Here is a 21,979-nt window from a genome sequence, read left to right on the forward strand (position 1 = left end):
TCAGTGGTCTGCTGCGTCCCACTAACATTGCTTCATATTAGTTCAAAATGACTCCAAAGTGATTCATGACTTTTGTGAGACACTGGTTAAACACAACTATTACTAAAAATTGAATGATATAAATTTACAATTAAATAAATTATATTAAAAAACACAGGTAACATATATAAAACTCTTATTTTCTAATTATTTTATAACATTTTATTAACATGTATGCTCTTGAGGTTATTTATGATGTTGTGTCTGTATGGTAGAAATAACTCCACATTCAGTGTTATAACATTGGTAGCATGACATCAGATATGTTGGAAGTATTTGCCACAAAAATTGGTAAACACAACAAATCAGAATTCCCCCCTCCAAAAAAAAAGAAAATATTTATTAAACATTTACTAGCACACCACTAATAAAGACCTACCATTTTGAGGGCAGAGCCATTAGGAAAAATAAAAATATGTTCATTTAAAATTCAGCTTTTTCATGCATGATAAACACCAGAATGATTTTCTCTGGCCCAGGAGCTTTTCTAGTAAACAGAAAACCATTGTGTGCACAATCCTAGTTACTTTTATCATGCATTTCATCAAGAAATGTTTAATTAAAGCATATTTCACTGCATATGGGGAACAATTAAAATGCAAATTTACTAGTGATAATTTATAATACATAAGACAAACAGTAAAGTTTTGAGGATGAAATAAAAACTCATTAAGCAATTAGGAGGATTATAGTTCTTACCAAGCTATTTTATTGTATTAGATAAGAATATAGGGATAATAATATTTAGGAAACTCTTTAAAGTGAATTCAGTTTTCCAGTTAAATTATGATTTATCAAGCATTCCAATGCAACTCATCCTTTCACTGTTATGAATTTTAAACAGGGTATAGGTATATTTTAGGTAATTCTATGCTTCTATGTTCTCATCTCTTTGTACTAACCTTTATTTTTCCTTTTTCCATCCTGTTTTTCTTTTCTGGTTTCTGCTGTCTAATATGCTACTTAATGATATGCTGTGTTTCATTGTCATTCAACAAGTGGGTGTAGGTGCCTTATTTCCCAGAGTTCTATAAGCTTCAACAGTGCAAAGAGTCCAGAGATGGAGTCAGAAAGATCTACAATGAATCCCTTCTCTGCCACTTATTAGCTATGTAACTTTTAGCCTCAATTTTCTTTGTGAAATGGGCATAGCACCTGCTATCTTGCCAGAGTTATTGTAAACCTGAGTAATAATGCAAAAAAAACTCCCCAATTTTCCAAGTCAGTGTCTGACACATAGTTCATTTTACATAAATAGTGTCTAGTATTTAGTATTGTAATAGAAAATACTAAAGACAATACTTAATTATTGTATGAGATATAATTATTATGGTTATTTAGGTTTCTCTGTTATTCAGTAGCACAGGAATCTTAAAAACATTTCTTTCTAAAAAGACAAACATGACGTCTAGTATGAGTAAATTCAATTCAAGAACTATAATATGCAAGGTTCAGTTTAATCTGCTTGTATAGTTTCCAATTAAAATGTATTTAGTGCCTTTTAGAGCCTTATTGACTCAAGTGAAGACAACAATGGTGTTTATCCATCATGCATTTTTCTAAGATTGTGGCATGCACTATTGAATCTAAAACTAAATGGTTTCTAGAACCTCTATTTTATAGAGGATGCGAGTAAACATTTCAACGTCTTTCAGATAAAAAATGTCAGAGGAGGATAAGAAAGATAAGGAGCATGAGGAAGATAAGCATTTACTACCTTATTCATAACCGGCTTTATGAAAAATCTGCCTTCTACAAGCATCCTAGAACTTAAAAAAAAAATTCAACAAGGGTGAAGAGGAAAGAAGAAATGTCTTCTTTTAAATAGTAGAATTCAGTCAATATTCCCCTGTCAAATAACTAGAATTTTAACAGTACTTTTACTTAGTGGAAACATTCAGAGGAAAGTTCACTTTTTATATCTACAGAGGAAGCCTAATACCTGTCTCATTTTCAGCACTATCCATTTGCTAGAATTTCCTGGTTCGCTTAGGTAGATATCAGGTCAATTTCAATTATTGTTTCTCCTGCTTCTCATTGTTTGAAGACATCGTATGAAGACATAGAGTGATTTGTCAGCTTCTTGGCTACAGACTTAATGGAATAGTATTATTTCCATCCATAAATGACTTTTAAACCAAAAAACAAAGAATTTTAAATTTCTGTAAATATCAAACTTGAAATTAAAAATGAAAATACATTTTAACTATAATAAAAAGCAAGTTAATATAATAAAATATGCAGACAAGATAAAGTGGAAGTTTCTTCTGGATTCTTTTAAATTATTTTATTTTTCTAGGATCATTATTAGTAATTTACTTCATAGACCACTGCTATTTATTTTTTAAGTTTTAAATGCTGTTTGTTATTGCTCTAGGCCAGTAGTTTTTTTTTCCTATAACTCACGGAGACCCTAGTTTGAGTGAATTTTCACCACTAAGATTATTTTGAAAACAGATCAAAAGGCATTGTTCGGCAGGTAGGGTAACAGTTTTGTCTCTGTCTCTATTGAGGTTTTATAAGCAAGATTCCCACCAACTCAATTTAATTCTCATAAAAATTTTTATAGTAGCAAACTCTTAAAAATGATGAATTATATGTAAAATAATAAATATTTTATCTATAACCCTTTATAATTGAAGTCAGTCCACTATAGCAAGGAGTAATATGATTAGTTAAGTCACAGCTACATGTAGAAACAACAGATTATTAGGAGATCATATTTTCCATAAACATGTGAGTTTTATTTTAAAATTCCATTGCAATAAGGCCAAAAATTGTTCCTTGGACTTACATTTCCTTCGTCCACCCTTCAGCTAAAGAGCAAACCAAGACTACTTGCATAATTTGACAACTGCCTCTAAAAATACCTTTTATTTTAACAAATAATCTCACATTTTTTCAAGTCAAATATTTCTATTCTACGACTTTTTTTTTTTTATCAATTAATTTTAAAAAATCATACCAGTCATTTAAAAGCATGTAAAACAATTGTGGCCTTTGAGGAAGATTGTAAACACCAATATTCCTGAAGTTGTTAAGATTGGACAACATTCTTTTGATAGATTCAAAGAAAAACCTCATCTTTTTCTTCTTGTAATTTCTATTATTGCTGATCTATTGGAATCATGACATGACCAATTGTGTTTAGTTCTAAAAATCTGATAGCTTGAATCTACTTATCATTTAGGCCTTGACAGTAGTATTGTTTAAAGGAAATTAAGGTTGATGTAAACATTAGATTTTATAATCAAAGTTACGCCATAGGTACAATGAATTATAGATCTTGGAATCCATGTCAAACCATTCTAAACAAAATCCCCTAGTGTACAGACATGGACACTCACATGAACACACATGCACACACACACACACATTTTTGCATTTGTAATGTCAAAGTGTTTGAGTACTATAATAAAAATATAGTGTACAAAATTTTGAAAAGATTTTGTGACAGTGGAACAGATTGTTTACTACTTTATTTTTCGACTGACAAATCCAATAGGTACAAGGGAGTCTCTAGATAACTTGATTTTTCTCTGCTTATATTTTAGAGTATACACCAGCATAACACTATTAAGGACAAAAGCAGTGTTTGAAGTGGGCTGATAAGGGTTGAAAAAAGTTCATATTTGTGCTTTATTTTCAAACATTGAAAAATAAAACAAATGTTGGTGTTCAAGAATTAGGGGCCACATGGGAGAATTTGAAAGCCACATCAAAAATAAACGTAATCCAATAAAAGTAAACACTGTAAAGTAGCCAGCACATTGCAAGTGATTTAGCAAAAGAAAGTATGAAAGAGAGAGATAGCGATAAGAAAAGAAGTGTTGGAGTTCCAAAGAAAACTTGTAAACAATCTAGAGAATATAACTAAATAAGTAAATAAAAGAAAAAAATTACATGGTCATTTATGTTGTTTAATTTGTAAAAAGGTAAATGATCGGCTTTAGATTATATCTACATTGGTAAGAATGCCAAATAATCCACACACACGTATACTGAATAAACAGGAAAATTATGTTTTTAGAATAAGAGTCTCTCTAAATAGTTTATTCACATGAACTACAGGCTAAGAGTCTTTTACCTGCTAAAATTACTCATTAAAAAACACATCCAAGAGCCTTTTAGCTTAACTCTGATCCTTCATTTTAAAGGTGCTCTTGAGTAAATGACTACAAAAACAAACAATAAAAAACAAACAAAAACAAAAACAGAAAAAAGACCTCATCCAGCACACATGCATCTGTAACCCTAGAAATAGCTTAAAGATAAAACATTATAAAGGAAGAGAAATGGCTAAATTTTTAAGGGAAATAGGAAGAGTAAGATTAAATCAGTAGTTTTCAATTATAGCATGTGATTTGTGTTGTCTCCAGATCAGTTCTAATCATACATCAGAAGAATGTCACATATTCAGGAAGTATTAAAAATGAGTAAGGTAACACTGAGAATTATTTCATGTTTAAACAGCATCAAGTCAATGAAAGGTCATTTTCAATGTATATGTAATATGTTAGTACATGAGCACATACATCCAATTGCAAATCGGATTAGTTAAGAAAAACTACTGATGGCAGGAGGCAGAAGGCTATATGGTGTTCAGGTGGTATTTACAATTTATCTCTTAGAGAAAAAACTTGGCTGAAGGGCAGGAGAATGTTGAGCATGTAAGTGGGTAAGAAAATATAACAAAAACCTTATAAAAGTCGATGACATTTCTGATTTAATGAATAAAAAATAAAGACAATTTCTAAATCTCTGAAAAATACGTGGCAACATAAGCTGAACACAAATATAAAAACTTTATGTTTCATGTTAACAAATACTTAAAAAAGTAAGACTGGCTGTTATCTCAGAGGAGATTAGAGATAATAAGGAGTCAAGATATTAAAGGTACAACAAAGAATATTCTATTGCTGTTAATTTCGAATGGTACAGAGATTTCATAATTTAATAATAAGCCTGTGAGGATTAATGAGATAGTTTTCAAAACCCCTTGGAGAAAGGTGCTATACAACTATAAAGCCTAGCTATTAAAAAGTATCTACATATTTTAATAATATATTCTCTCATTCTGAAAACATATTTGAGGAACTGTAATTAATCACCTTCATCCTAATTCACTTATCTTTCAGTAATTTACATAGTGTATTATGAAGAACTCTCATCAGCATATCAGAACTTTGGAAATAGTGAACAGACTTCTGCTGTTTTTTGGAGGCTGGGACTTTTCAGATAGAGAAAAGGCATTTGATGTCATTGAGAAAGATATCTACAATGAGTCATTGAAACATTAACCCAGAAGTCAGATTTTCATCTCCGCTCTAACAGTTCAGCTTCAATTAATAGGGTTATTTCACTCTGGCAGAGAGACAGTGGACATGCACAGATCTTTGCAGTATTGAACACTCCAAGAACCATCTGATGTGTGTGTATACTTGATACTCACATGAGGAGTCTGGTCTCTTATGATTCTTTAAGCCCCTCACTCAGAAAGTCGATGTTATAGCCTCTGGCTGTGAGCATGCATAATCAGAGGCTGTATGTATCATGGGTTCTTGTTCTTTCCAGCAATGTGCTTCCCAGGCAGGAGTAGAAGACAGGTTATTACAAAATTATTAAGAAGCATATCTCACAGCCAAGATACTGCCTAGAACACAACTTCTAGCTAACTTATAGTCAAATGACTATACAAGTAGTTATTATTTCTGAATTTTTCACTAAATCTAGGTATCTTTATTTTGCATTGTTTTTGGGTACTAATTATATTTGTTTAAATGAAATTTCATGTTTTTCCATAGGAAGAAACTTATGATTCCACTGCCTGTGTTATTTATGAGTCTATTAATTTTATTTTTCCTATTAATTGGAGTATTTTTGTATCACTATTCAATAATAACCAGTTATTGAATTTTGGGGGGAATAGCAGTAACATAGAAAACTATGAAAGCATAATTTTCAAACTTCTTGGAATCCTAAAATAAAAATAGACAGATTAACAAAACGATTAACAAAACAGATTAACAAGAATAGCAGTAACAGCATAGTTTTCAAATTTCTCTGAACCTAACACAAAAATAGACAAATTAACAAGACAGCAAAACCAAAAACCTATGAACAACATTTATAACAAAACTAGATGACAAGATATCACCATGACCCCAAATATAAGCTTCTGAGGACACAATGCTGCCAGTCACAGGCTATGGGTTACTTGGGTCTTTCTGGGAATAAGTAGAGGGAAGTAATGGGGCATCTGATGGTACTGAGAACCCCAAAATGTCAAGAGCTTTTCACTGGAAAGCATGGTGGGCCAAGTTGAGAATAGAAGTTGAAAATGAGAGTGGTTTTGCCTAGTACAATAGTCAGTGAGTACAAGAGACCCCAGTTAGGTATGTCTTCAGAACACAAGAGGCTGCAAGCAGCCTAGGCTCTATATCTCTTAAAATTGACATCCCAGGGCCCCACTCTATGGGAAAACTACTGAAGAAGAATCAAAATTGGACAGAATACTGACAAAGAGATTAAAGAGAGAGATGGTCCACATAAAAGCAGGTAAGAAGAACAGCTGCAGGAAATCTTGGAAAACAAGGCACCGTATTTTTTGGATCACTATGAGAAAACAACCAAAAAGCTCTGTGTAGGTAGAAAAGATATCTTGACTCTTACATCCCCCTAAAAGTTCATAAAGACAAATTTCATACAAAGGAGTATTATTCACATAAACTCTTCTTGAGGAATCTACCAGTGAATGATCTTCAAACAAATCAAATGATTAAAGGAGGCAAAGAGATAAGGACTGAGGTGACATCAAGCATACGGTTACTTGTAGAACTAAGACTAAGTAAGGGTTAAAAAAGGAGAGCAACTCAGCCATAAGAAGAGATGAAAATTGCGATTTGCGACAACATGGATAGACCTCGAGATAATCGTGCTAAGTGAAATAAGCCAGACAGAAAAAGTTGAAAATCACTTATGTGGGTTTATATCACTTAGGGACATAACCCTAAAAGTAACACATGAATAGGACAAACAAACAGACTCATGGACATGAACTATAGACTAGTGGTTACCAGAGGGTATGGGGTAGAGGAGGAGGGGGTAGGTAGACGGTTAAAAGGAGTCAAATATAAGGGAGTAGGGGGAGGGTGAAGTGGGTAAAGGGGATCGAATATATGATGGCTGAAGAAAACTGGACTTTGGGTGGTAAACACACAATAGAATATATAGATGTTAAATTACAATGTACACCTGAAAATTATATAATTGTATTAACCAATGTTACCCCAATAAACTTAATAAAAAAATGAAAAAAATAAAAGGACACCAAGACTACATATTTAGGTAATGTAAGGGAGGGGAGAAATAATATGTTAAATATTTTACAACTCTTTTAGGAACTATATTTATATTATGTATTTAGAAGTATATATACATCTAGTACTGTTATTCTGAATGTTACATGTGTAATATGGTATAAACTAAATAATTAATTACAAGTTATTGTAATTCTATCATCCCAAGTCCTTTGTTACCAACATTTTTGATGTGGAAGATACAGAAGATATTAAATAAATAATAATAATAATAAATACTAAAGTGCTGATATGAATGAGAAATATCCATAGAAATTCATGAGGCATTTTATTTTTACAGATATATTATCTAATGCGCTCTACTAGTAAGACCTAAAGACAGTGATCAATGCTCCAGTAATGAACATTCCTTGTACTCAAGTTGTCACCTTGAAATGCCATTTCTCACAAAAAGAAACAGACTACAAGAAAAAGCTGATTCCAGGTCTGAAACAGAGATGGTATAAATAAGCCTGCGCTATATTATCATATCAAATATTGAAGAAGCTAACAGAAACTGCTGCTAAGCTCGTGTGAGAAGGCCTAAGGCTAAAGTAAAGATGCTTCCTCTATCAAAATGGAACTATCTGAACTTCAAAAAAGAATAATTACAATTGATTTAAACTCTTCAAACATATTTAAATTAAAAAATTCTTAACTATATATAAAAAATCTAATTGGCCTTTGCAAGATGATAGAAATCAATTCATTTTATCTTGAAAAACGATAAATAAATGGAAAGAATCAAGTATTTAGTCTTGGTTCTTTCAATTTAGTTAATCTTTTCTATATGGTTAACTAAATAGAAGATGGTGAAAGGGTCTCTTTATAAAACTATTTCAATTAACAAATGATAAAGAAATGCCAGAAGTTGGTAGCTGTGAATAAATTAATGAATTTAGGCTTTGAGCATCAATAACTGTTAGTATCTCAAAGTGAGAAGCCACCAGATATTATGTGCCTCTTGAGAAAAGAATATGCCACCACCCATAGTCTTGCCAAAGGGTTGGGGATGACTCTGATCCAGTCTCTGAATCCAACAGCCAACTTGCAGGAAATACAGAAGACAGAGAATCACGTTCCACTGTACTAAGAGCACACAATAAGCAAAATGCAGACATTGGAATGCTATAGGTCGAATGCCCTAGGTACTAGTACAAATATACTAAGAAAACTCAAGGACTAGAGGGAGAGACTACAGAATAAAACATACTTTAAATTGAAAAAAAAAATGAGCAAGGCTAACTAAACTGTTTTCTATGAATATACACTTGGATAACAAATTTAAAAAGAAATTCTAGTAATTAATCATTATTAAGGTTAGTGTAATGGTTACTTAGAAAGGAGGGAAGGAAAGAGGTTGAAATTGGTGCAGAGTATGGAAAGGACTTCTGGGCAGGTGATTTAGTTTTATTTCTTGACCTAGGTGAAGATAGAAGAGTATCTGTCTTATAATAATTCATAATGTCATACATTTGTTTTGTGTGGTTTTCTGTATTCGTGCTTTATTTCATAATAAAATGTTAAAAATAAAAATAATAACGACTACGACCATGCCACCCTGAACAAAGCCAATCTCATCTGATCTTGGAAGCTAAGCAGGGTCGGGCTTGGTTAGTACTTGGATAGGAGACCACCTAGGAATACCAGGTGGTCTTAAAATAATAATAATAATAATAAACAACAATAACAACAACAAGTTGTCAATCTAATGCTGAAAAGATTTAATAAGTGAAAAATATTTTTGTTTAGCTCAGTTGCCTCATTTTATAATCCTGTTATTTGTACTTTTAATCTCTTTGACTTTCTGTCTGATAAAAATAACTTCACATTGTTGGTGTCTAAATCTCTGAAAATGAAAAAATAATATTAATTTTCCCAAGGTAGATTCTCAAGGTAGTTTGAATATAAAATTAATGCCACCCCATTACTCTCATAGTTTTCATAGCACTTACAAATAAGATTCAAAGCTCACACACTTGGGACAGGTGAACTGAAAATCGTGGTGTCTAACTCATCTTTTCTCTAACCCCCTCTTCTCAGTCTTTGGGCCTGTTACTCTTTTGTTGTAATCCAGACCCATAAAACTTTAATTCCTACAACGTGACATTTTACATATACGAATGGAATACTGAAGATATCAAGAGAAAGTGTATCTTAATTAATGCCTCTGTCTGGAAATGATATGTACTCTAGCACTTAAGGTTATAGAAAACCATAAGGCAGTAATCACTAAGTCTCCCTTTTAATTATTCTTTCTGCCTGTGACTCTTTCCTTTGGGTCAGTGAATATAAGTTTTTGTTTCATAGGATAATTGTAATCTACCTCCTTTTTACTTTCTTTGCATTGCTTATTAATATACCATATTTTCTCAAAAAAGCTTCTGTACTTCATATGGCTCCCACTCTTTTTTATGATAGTTCAAAATTAGAGACACCTGAGAATCAACTGTATTTGAGCAAAACTCAAAGAACTGTATATTAGAAAAAGAACTAGCTTTGAGTCAAATAGACCTGTATTTTATTCCCAGGTTGTGCATTTACTTATTCCCAGGGGAAATTACTTTATCTCCATGAGATTCAATTTCTTCATTTGTGATGTGGAGACCACAAGACCAGTATCACAGGGTTGCTGTAAAGGTTAAATGAGAAAATGCATCTAAAATATTTGGCTCATTTCAGACACCCTCTAAATAGTATTTACTCTCCCTTACCTGTTAAGCTTTGTATTCTCAAGTTTATGTTTTATTCTAGGGTAACTTTAATTCTGAAATAGTCACTGGGCAGAAAAATATTTTATTTGACTAAGCATTTTGTAGTTTTAAAATTCTTCCTATTTTCTTTCTCCAATAAATTTATTTTGATAAAAAAGATACGATGGAATCAACATCCTACATCCCTAAGTTATAAATTTGTTTTCTTATTTCTCTCTTCATATTTCTCTTTATATTTTTACATTTGTTACATCTGTAATCTGTTTGAGATTTGATAGCCTCTTTTTTATTTGCTTTTGACTTAGTAAGGGCTAAATTACTCATGGATAGCCAATAATCACGTCTAATACCCTAAAAAAATAAATAGTCCCTCCTGTTCTTGGTGGGGATAAAACAAGAGGCTTCCTTTTGAATAGCACAGAGCCATTTAGTTCTACATCTCTAAGTGTGTGTCCTCCCTCCCACTGCTCTCCGCTGCTACCTTTTCTAAAGTATGTAAGCGATGGAAGGGTGGGGGAAGGCAAACATCATGACTTAAAAAACTAAAAAGAGAGAAATATATAACATATATATTTATTTTATATATATTCATTATATATATATATATATATTCATTAAATGAGGTTATGACACCTTGTGGCTATGACAAGTCTTTCAAGTTGGCATCTGCCTCTGTAGTATGATTCCAGTAATGGTGGAAAGAACCCCAAACTTGAGAAATCTTCGCACATTTCTTTTCCTTTCCAAAAAAATTTTGAGAGCTTCTAATTAATATGTAAATATATAAAAAGTTGAGACTGACTACCCCCTGGCTAGAGCAAGTACTGTGATTGTGGAAGTGGTGTGTTGGGGGAAGAGGCATGATGAGATACATTATCTTCTGGGGCTCCAGGCAAGAGGAAGAAAAAAGACATTTTGAATATCACTACAGGAAAAGACCAAAAGCAAACACTTTTCACCCATTTACAATTTTGCTGTGGAGCCATGAGCCGCTATGCTGAATCCCTGCTCACACCACAAGATGACTATCCTTGTGAGCAGGAAGTCAGAAAGCCCCGTGGTCCAACTTCTCTGCTTTCCTTGCAGTGGCAAAGTTTCTAGCCTGTAAGGATCATGATTTGAAATACGTAGTTTTGGTGTGCATGGGAAAGGAAACATTGATGAATTAAATATGATGAAACTGCCATCCCTTGCTCTACTAAGCAACCACTCCAGAATTCTACATGTAAAAATGTAAATATTTGCAGGGAGTCTCTGCTTTTAAAAAATCCATTACTTTATGATTGTCAGCGTATTTGAAAAATAAAGATCCTTTCCAACTTTTCGAAGCTAACAGAATTTGTTTCTTAGTAATTGTGTCAGAGGTTTAAAAACTGTTGCTCTCAGTTTTTTCCTTAACATTTAAGAATCTGTTTCTTTTTTTAAGTCTGTCAAAGGCTTTTAAACAAATTGAAAGATTGTTGCTCATTCAGTTAGGTTCCCCCACCCCCACCCCCCTGGATGAACATGATACAACAAATCTGTTTTGGTGTCTTTAAAATCAGAATTTTGGCTTATTAAAATAGTTAAATATTGTTGCTCTCTTTACGGCTCTGGGGTTGTTCTTTTGAAATGGAATTATTCTTGTGTTTGCTCTATTGCCAGGACATTGGTTTCATAACTAACTAAACCAACAATTTTTCACATACTCAAATGCTCAGTTAATAAGGAGTGACAGTATATTATACTCCTGGCCCTTTCAGAACTATTATAATACATTCAGTGAATTGTTACTAAGGACACTGTCAAAATATAATGGTTCTAAAGGAGTCATTGGGGAAAAAGGAAAAGAAGCCATTTTGAATATTGCAAATATAAATAATTAGGACATTCTAATTTCTGTGGTTTAAACTTTATAGTTTCTCTAGTGTAGACATCTGAAAACTTGTTTTCTGTGGGTCATACATAAAAAAATTTGCTAGTGGTATGTCATTGATGAGTTACCTGGAGAATTATGTTTAGCAAATATATAGATATAAATATAATTTTTTTCATTATAGTCTATTTATATCTTGTAAATGTTCAATAACTGCTTACAGACCATTTCTAAAAATTTACCTTAGTTGCAATCTATTTACACAATATTTTTAATCTCTTTGAAATAACTTTTCTTACTATTTTCAGCACCAAAGTATCTAGAAAAAAATGATATTGACACAGAAACCAGATATGCTAAATTTTTCTAGGGATGGCTAGTTTGAGTACATTGTCTTCAAGATTATAATCTCATAACCCCTCAAAACACCTTTAAAAGCCAATAACTAGACAACTTAAAATGAGGCTAAGGGTTAGAGTCTAACCTCATAAATATTTAAGATCAAATTAAGCATTTTGGTGCTTGTCAGCATTGTATAATTCAACCAATTTCAATTTCTAAAAGGTACTGCAAAAAGATAAACTATTATTTTCAAAATGTAAAGTTCTTTTAAAGAAAAGCAAGAGCAGTGAGAAATATCAGCCAGCATGAATCATAACCAATAGTCAATATATCATTATCATCATTGTTATTATTGATTGTGATAAGCACAATGTTCTCTTTGTAAATCAGACAAAGCTACATCTCCATTCAGCATCTCCCTCCTTCCTGCTAGAGTATTGAATTCTGAGGCTGTTACACTATATTATGCATAGATTAGCTACAGTAGTAAAATAAGTTGTAGATACCAATTTTTAATGTCAAATAAATGACATGACATCAGGTTGTGACATCTGGTTCCCATCTTGAATATAATGTATTATAACCAGTGCAATCGATGAAATACTGACTTATATATTACTTAACATTTACTTGAATTACTTAAAAATATTCTAAAAATAATTGTGACAATTATCCCGCAAAAACTTGTCAAATAATTAGTGTACTGTAGATGTGATAGGAAAGAACTTAAGACATGTGTTCCAATATTTTAAAGAAAAGAAGTCAAATTCTCACTTAAATTATTATTCATGCTTTCAAAGCACTGCATCTCTAATTCCTCTCTCTCTCATCACTCTGGTCCTTAGAACAAGCTGATATCTGTCTGGAGTAACATCTCCTTGTTACTTGTACCAGATTATTATTATTTTTTTTTAAATTTTGATCTTTTTTAGTCATATTAGTTGTAAATCTCTTCCTATTTTTTTCTTCCTAATTAGTTCAAATGTTTCTTGAGAGACAGAGTTTGATTCAACTTTGGAAATCTAAATTTCCCCAAATGCATTAGTCTTTGTAGGAACTCAGTAAATGCTTGTGTAAAGAGAGCTATATAGCAGCAGTTCAGAAAGCTAGCAAGGACCCAAAATATCATCAGGGTGATATGAATAATTTTTTTAATGCTCGATATAATATATATTAATAAGGAGAAGTTTTGATATGTAATTATGCATAGTAGTTAGAGGTAAATAACAATAATGGCTAAAAATTGCTGGTAGTAGATATTATTATACACCATGCATTATGCTATATCTCATTTAATCCCCACAGCAACCCAGAAAGTGGCTATTAACTATTATCTCTACTTTATATATGAGACAACTGAATTACAGAGAGCTTAAGCAAACTTCAAGGATTTAAGCATGTATACTTGAGAGAATACAACTGGAAGAACTATGAAATATCAGGGGAAGAAATAGTTTGAATAAACACATCTCTATTATTATTGTACATTAAAATTTTGCATTAAAAACAATTTCAAAAGATTTATATTAAACACAAATAATGTTAAACTTTATACATAATGTCTACAGAGAACAATCTCTTTTCAAGGTATAGGTATTCTAAAACTGATCAAAGAAATAAAAAAAGCATAACACTTAAATTTAACTACTTCATAATTTAGCTTAGGACCAACACTGACGTTTTCTAAGACAGGAATTACCTGTCACCACAGTCTTTATGGTGCTAGAAGGATAACAAAAGTCATTTTAAATGGTGACTCAATTATCTTGCAGCTAGAACTTCCAGCACTTTTGCAGCACTGAATATAATCTTAAAAATGACAGAAACAGCAGAAGGTGCTCAATCAAGAAATCAACCTACCAATTGTTTAAAAATTACATGTGAGTTTCTCAGAAAAGAACAAAGAAAGGAATAATAGAAAGCTTTTTATTAACATGGAAAAATATAAAGGTGAAAAATATCAATTTATAGTAATACTGTGATTTCTGCTCTTCAATCCATTTTAAAGGGTCATAGTGAAAACCATATTAGTAAATAACTATATCTGTGAGCTTTTTCAAAAATAATGAGATAACATTTTCCAGAGTAGAAATGTAGTTTTAGATATCCTGTTATGCCTCTCTAGGCACAGAAATTATGCATGACCTTGACTAAATCACATAATATTTCCTGTGCTTTAGTTCAACTAGAGAAATGTAGCTTTTTCCAGGGTGAGTGGGTATTAATAGATTTAAAAATTAAAAGATGCAAAATAATGGCAGAACATTATTTTTACTTTAACATGTTGAATAGAAAAAAAAGGCAATTAGAGAAGCAAACAAGTTATTTTTTTACCCCCATAAGTTTAAACTGACTTGAAATGCAACATTTGGTTGTATGGAAATTATAGTCTAAATTTTGAGTTGTATGCCTTAATTCGGGATGAAGGGTTGAATTTTAGAAGCTTTTGTCATTGGGAGGAGTTATTATTTTAAAATACTTGATTCAAAAATAAATATATCCACAGCCTCATTCATATAGAGTTTCTCTTTCCAGCTCCATAAGACAGGAAAGGAACTCCACTAGGCAATGGGAGAGATAATTTCTTTCATTCTTCCTTCCCAGTTCCCTGCTGCTTTGAGCCTAAGTATTAGCCAGCTGTCTCTGAAATCAAGACCCCCCTTGGCATCTCTGTGTGGTCGAAGGCAAAAAGGCTTTATGGTCAGGCAGAGCATACAAAGATACCAGAAACCCACACAAATATTTTCCTCTGTTCTCTTAATGTCTGATGTGAAGTGGAATTGGAGGCAAGAAAGAAGAAATTCAGATGAAAAAACTTATAGCAAGAAGAATCTCACATTTTAAAATATCTGCATTTTGACAAAATTAAGAGGAATAAAACCTAAAACAAATGAGATAAATTTCTTAGCACTTTTAAATAGTTTGTCATTATGGATTTTTTTTGATAAATCATATTTGCAAATTTCAATTTATTATCATGCATTCTATTTACACAGTGCAATTACATGAAAATCATTAATTCAAACTACCATCAAGAGAAAAAAACTGACCAAAACTTTTCATAACAATTAGGAAATTTATTTCAAAGTAATCTAATAACTGAAAATTGATGTATGTATTACAGAATTTACATGCAGTTCACATATCATATTCAGTAACAGGGCTACGTTGGAACAATGGACACATTCTCTATGCCTATTTCTTTATCTAGAAATTAGAGTTATCTTTTTAAGTGAAAACAAGTACACAGTGGCACATTTTTAAAGTACTTTAAATATAGCAACTTTGAGCAATTAAATTTTATTTTCACTAGGGTCTGCCCAAGAAGATAAAATTTATAAATCTTAAGCCATCCTTCTCACTTATGGAAAGTCTGTAACATTACATAACATTTGCTTTTTCAGAGCATTGAAACAATAAAGTGATTCAAGTTGTTTGCCTCATGTCTCAAAGGGATTTTATGTCTGGACATAACACTTTGTGTCTCTTCTGGTGTAAATTGTTATAGTTTAAATTGCTAAAATGTGCTAAACTGGTGTTCAGGGATTTGCCCAATTAATGATACCCACTGTTATTTTGGGACTGATGAAATGAACTATGTTGTAATGAATGACTAGCAAGATTCGACTCAAGAAATTTCAGATTTTAAATTAATCTTTGCTCATTAAAAATATTGCTGTGAGCATCCAGCAAAAATTGGTATTTAGTGATGAAGTCAGTGAATCTTTTACTTATCAATGAATTTTGGGGACCGAATTGAGAAAGTCATTAAATGCACTAAAAATTAAGTTAAAAACTCTAAGCCAACTGTTAGCCAGTATGTCCACCTAGACCATCGATAATGCAATAAAATTATGAAATTAGAACACTGGAAAGAAAATACACTCTACACAAATGTAGACTTGAATGTTGACTTAAATGTCAGACTTCACTTTAGAAGTCTGCACTTCATTTAGAAGTTCCTGCTATTTCAGCTGAGCTTCTGCTGTACATACCCACAGAGGTACACTTTCGAGTCACAGAAGAATGCTCTGCTAAATGTAAGATCTTTTGTGCTCCATTACCCAATGACAGGAGGGTTTAGGGAGCTTTGTTGGAGACTATGGTACTTTGCTACAGTTAGGATGACTTAGCCAACCCATCAAATCTTGGAAATACTTAAAGATCACCTTTTAAGCTGCAGAAACATTAAGAAACTAATAACTTTTTCAAAAATGAAATACTGAAGTTAAAACTATAATCTCCTTAAAAATGGCTTTAGTAATTATATAAATCTGGGTTCTCCAACCCCCGGGCCATGGGCTGGTACCAGTCTGTGGCCTGTTAGGAACCAGGCTGCACAATAGGAGGTGAGCAGCTGGCGAGCCGGTGAAGCTTCATCTCTATTTGCAGCTGCTCTCCAGTGCTACATCACCACCTCAGCTCCACCTCAGATCATCAGGCATTAGATTTTCATAGAAGTGCCAGTCACTTATGCAAAAAAGGTTGAGAACCGCTGAATAGATGACCACGATAATATGAATAATGATTGTGTTGGTGATGATGGTGATTAGAATAGTTCTCATATACTGAATGTCTTCTACATGCTTCATGTGCATTATTCAATCCTCATAAAAACTCTATGGCAGGCACCCTGTTATCTCCATTTTATAGAAGGGAAGACTGAAGTTCAGAGGTGTTAGGTAACCAAACAAGGTCACAGCAAAGCATATCCGAGTCTAGTCAAGAGCACAGATATGCTTTATACAAAGTCTTTTTCCTTAATCATGCTACCATTTACATAATCAAGAGTGTTCAAACTCTAACAATATACTATCTAGTAACTCTGTAACTTTTAAAAAAAAAAATTCAGAAGCTTTCAGAGCTCTTGATAAACTGTTTGCCTCTAAGTGTCTCCACCTATAAGAAAGTCATGTCGGCCACTTTTGAAATGTAGCTGCCTATAGGAGGGAAGTGGCTTGGAATAATGCTTGTCCACATAGCAAATAGAAACTGCTTAAAATTGCCTCTCATACTTAAAAAGGTAATAACCACGGTTAGAGGTTGGTGTGGTCATTTAAACCAACACTTTATGTTTTACATATGCTATTGAGAACTTTAATGAGCATAGTTGGAGTGGGGAAGTTTTCTATTTCTGAAAACCACAAAACATCTGCAGTTTCATGGTGTTACTCACAGCACCCTAGAATATGCATTCAATTAAGCCTAAGGATACACTTATTAACATATCTTTTGACAATCTATATTTTTTCCCCTAAGAGGTTTCACATTTAGAGAATGTAATTTCTTCTCCTTGAATTTGGAAATCAAAGAAAGAGAATCCAAATCTATGTGACTATAAGACATCTAACTGATGCCATTTTTGTTTATTTTATGTTTGTGTTGTTTAGCTATAAATTCAAGGTTACATTTGGGAACTTATTGATAGTCCTTTAGATTTAAAAGAACAAGCACGGACTTATAAATTTAAAAGAAGTAAAAAGTACTAGTATCATTAACCTTTAAGGAGAAGGAGAAGTTCATAATGACCAAATTTAGATATTATTCTGTTTAAAAGTAGAGGATATGAATTACATAGTCTTTACCATAAACTATGTAGCTAGCACCCTGCTTTCATATGAAAAAAAATAATTGAAAGAATTTTTAAATATGTTCAAAATGAAATGTTTCCTTTTTAAAGTCAAAATTTATTCCATTAATTTTATTAAAGAAATATTGGTTAAGCATATCTATTGTATCAAAAGAACAAAGGTAGAGTCTTGAGGGGTACAATGATAAGATTAAATTGTGCTGTAAAGATGATGATGTTCAAATAAAGGAGATGGGCCATATGTATAAACAACTTCTGCATAAATATAAAATGTGTACTCAAAACAAGTAAATGAGTGGGATAAAGGAGAACAGATAAGTGACATCATCTGACACACCTGACATCATCTACTACTTTCTCTCTTACCCACTCTGCTCTGGCCAGACTAACCTCCTTGCAGTTTTTGGAATACGCAGGTACTCTTCAGTCATGGAGCCTTAGCACTTGTTTTTGTCTCTGCTCAGATATCACTTTCATATAAATTTTTTTCAAATGTTGTTTCTCAGTGACACTTTCCTTTGCTGACCTATTCAAAATTACAACCTTCCTACTCATACCCCGTTGTCCTTGCTTATCTTAGTTTTCTATTTAGCTTATTAATTTTTAAACGTAGTATACGATTTTATTATATTATTTATCTTCTCCTACCATCTAAGAGTCATAGGGACATAAACTTTTGCTTACTGTTAGTTTAGCAGAGCTTGGAATACTTAGTATATAGCAGGCATTCAAGAGTTATCTGCTTTATAACGAAGTGAAGCATTGAGTAGCTGAGGGTGAGAATCCTTAGGACAAAATAATCAAAGACTTAGAATAGTAACTACAGTATTATCAGGGTCTAGAGAAAGTCTTGGTTTACTAAAACTAAGGTAGGTTTAAAGATATTTGTATGCCAAGGAATATGAGGTAGAGACTAAAGAAAGAAAAATAATTAAGAAAAATAAAAATATTGAAGATCAAAGTCCTGAAAGAATTGAAAGACACAGGTTCAGAGGCATAAGCAGAGCAATTAGCTTCTTCTTTAGGGGTACGCTTCATTCTTTAAGACAAGATCAAAGGAGGGAAGTGAGAGAGGTGAGAATAAAGTGGACCTTGTAAATGGTAGAACATTTAGAAGTGCTAAGGAAGCTCATTTTCTCCAATGCCATTTACTACAAAGAATGAAGGGTGTAGGGGCAGAAACTGGAAACTTCTGAAGGGAGGTTAAAATATCGGAATAGCTCTTCAATAGAGTAGAAAAGAGAACTACTAGGGAAAAGTAGAATGGCTTTTATGGGTATTGAGAATTTGACTTCGACTGTGTAATATGCATCTATAGAGGAGTCTTTTAGCCACATTATATATATTCCTTATCATCCTGGAGAAAAAACAGAGAAAGAATATTGTGGGTGCCATCCAAACCTAGGGACAAGGAAGATCAGAGTGACAGGATGTCACATGGGACAGCTATTAAGTAGAAAAAGTTAGTACATCTTTAGAATCCCTACTATTGGTTTCAGCACATAGTATGGAAGCACGTGGCAGGCACCCAGTAAATGATCTTATGTTGTTGTTGCTAGTATTTGAAGAGGCATAAGATGAAAGAAAAAAGGTTCGATTCAGTGACAGCAGGGGGCAGTAAGATGCTGAGGTCATCATTAGTGTAGCCCTGATAATCCATAAGTTTCCAACTATGCTTCAATTTTATCATGTATAAAATAGAGATGATATTAGTATCTCTCTCCTAAGTTTATTGTGATGATTAAATAAAATTCACTAATCCTAAAGAAAAGAAGTATATGAAGAGTGATTAAAAACTGATATACTTTTAAATATAGTATCTAAATTGTATCTATCTTTGAATAAGCACTGAAAATATTGGCTTTAAAAAAAAATAATGGAATAATACATAGTGGTAAAGTGTTAAGAATCTCTGGACCCAGGTGCTGGTTTTTCTTGCTGGTGATTATCCAAGAAAACCCTTGAAAACCAAACATCTCCATCCAGAGGTTATTAGCATTTTCTCCCCTCCCTGAAACAACAGAGATGGGTAAGCACCTGTAACAGTGGTTACAGAGTTTCTTAACTGCTCATGTCGAAGGTGAAGTGGGGATGTCAGAACACTTTAGTGTGGCTGAAGACAAGAGAGTATGGTGTGTGTGTGTGTGTGTGTGTGTGTGTGAAGTGGAGATATAAGTAGTGATTTTGTATACCATAATAATATCCAAACTAGTCTTCCTGTGTTTTCCTTGTTTCTTCTGTGATAGATTCTACAATGTGATCTTTTTTCATGCTTGTATTTTTAGCACCTGTAACAGTGTATGTTCTAGGCATTTAATATGCACTTAATAAATATTTATTGAATGAATAAACTCTGTTGCCCAATTAGCTGTATAAAAGTTATGCCTGGTCTGTATTTTCTGTAGCCATTTCTTATCTATATAGAATATACTCTGATCTCCTAAGCTTGAAATTGAAGGCTCACCACATTCTACCCCCAGATTCTCTCGTAAACCTTTATTCCAATCAACCAATATGTTTATACTTCTCTTGAAATCTCAAGCTCCCTATATCTAAGCCTTTGTTTTTCTCATTGTATGTGTTTAGAATACCCTTGCTTGCTTATTAGTCATCATTCTCTCTGTCAATGTTCTACTCAAGCCCTTCATAAGCACTTCTCTGTCTGCGCCAACTCTTAGAAATGTTTCCCTTCTTGAATGTTTGTTGAACTTAAAATCTGTACCCTCACAAACTTCCTAATACATATCAGACAAACCACAAATCTGCATGGCTAATGAAATTGTAAAGGCATTCAGCTTGGTCATTCAACAGTACATGTTGAAGTGATAAAACTGGGTCATTTGAGAGCAGATGTTGAAGGGAACTCGCTCTTCTGCACATGCATGATGATCAAACAAGAAAGATAATGAGAAAAAAGAGAAAAGAATTGAGTGGTTTCCAAGAGTGACAGTCAAGGACTTGTCAATCATAGAGCAGAGATGGTCAAATGTTAAAATAGTTTTATAGTCACATAAATGGAATCTGACGTCCAAAATTACCTCCAAAATTCAAGAGGAGCTTTGAAATCCTGTTACTCAAAATTAGCTCAATAAATCCTTTATATAGACTCTAAAGCACTAAAATAACTCTGGAGGCCACCACAGTAATTTGAAACAAAAGCAAGTTAACCTTTAAAATATAAAAACATGAATGTAAAATAAAATCGGAATTTATTTCTAGATATTTTTGGCTAAGATTCTGGATTAGTTCAGAACTTTCTGTTTTTCTTTCCTTCTGATTTGCTGACAACACACGCCTGTTGTCAGTCCTTCGGTACTTATACTACGGAGAGCTGAGTGCACTATGCAGTGGAACTGCAAAAGGTGTCATCATAAACCAGTGTTTACATATACACACTCAGCAAGTACAAACATGTTGGCACTATTATCCACTAATATTTGGGAGAAGGCGCATTCCAATTTTAGCGTTTTGTTGGAACAAGGATCACACACTCAAAGCCTTTGAGACTGATGACATGCATGAGTGCAGTGGGAAGAGTGCAGGCATGTCGCACGTGTACTGTACAGGATGTGGACAGGTGTCAGGGATTCTAGCAAACATCGGCCAGAGCTGCCCTTTAGGAGCTGCTCTTACTTAGCTCCAGCCAATTTTATCTGTTCAGAATGTTGGCCTAATGCTGCCAGATCTTCCGAGTTTTCAGGAGAAGCTAGAAACCTCAACATCTTGATGTGATATGTAAAGATTTTAAAAGTTGGCTCAAATTCTTTTAAAAATATTATAGATCAAACTGAACACATCTATGGTCCTGGTATGGACTGCAAAACCACCACTTTGTAATTTTGCTCTAGATACCTGTGACGGTATTCTTCAGTGTCACTTCAATTCAGCATCAAAAACTTATCTATAAGGTGTTAAAAATAACCATTACACTTTTTAGAATACATTTCCACACGGCTGAAAAAATCCTTATCTAAAAATAACAGTAAAGGCTTTGGAATGATATGTGAAAACCAAGAAGCCAGGGGCAGGAGTTTTTAAGAGAAAATGTAGATTACATGATATTCTTGCCCCTATTTCATTC

At 32.9% G+C, this 21,979-nt stretch overlaps 1 protein-coding gene and 1 pseudogene across 1 annotated transcript in view; one reads left to right on the forward strand and one right to left on the reverse strand.

Annotated features, from left to right (window-relative positions):
- KCNH7 (potassium voltage-gated channel subfamily H member 7) overlaps nt 1–21,979 on the reverse strand; it is a 399,182-nt gene that overhangs the window by 263,023 nt on the left and 114,180 nt on the right. The gene's annotated exons all lie outside the window — the stretch shown is intronic.
- Nucleotides 8,941–9,060, forward strand: LOC120597370 (uncharacterized; annotated as a pseudogene).

Source organism: Pteropus medius, unplaced genomic scaffold (genome assembly GCF_902729225.1).
Source record: "Pteropus medius unplaced genomic scaffold, Ma_sr-lr_union100, whole genome shotgun sequence".
Taxonomy (NCBI): Eukaryota; Metazoa; Chordata; class Mammalia; order Chiroptera; family Pteropodidae; genus Pteropus; species Pteropus medius.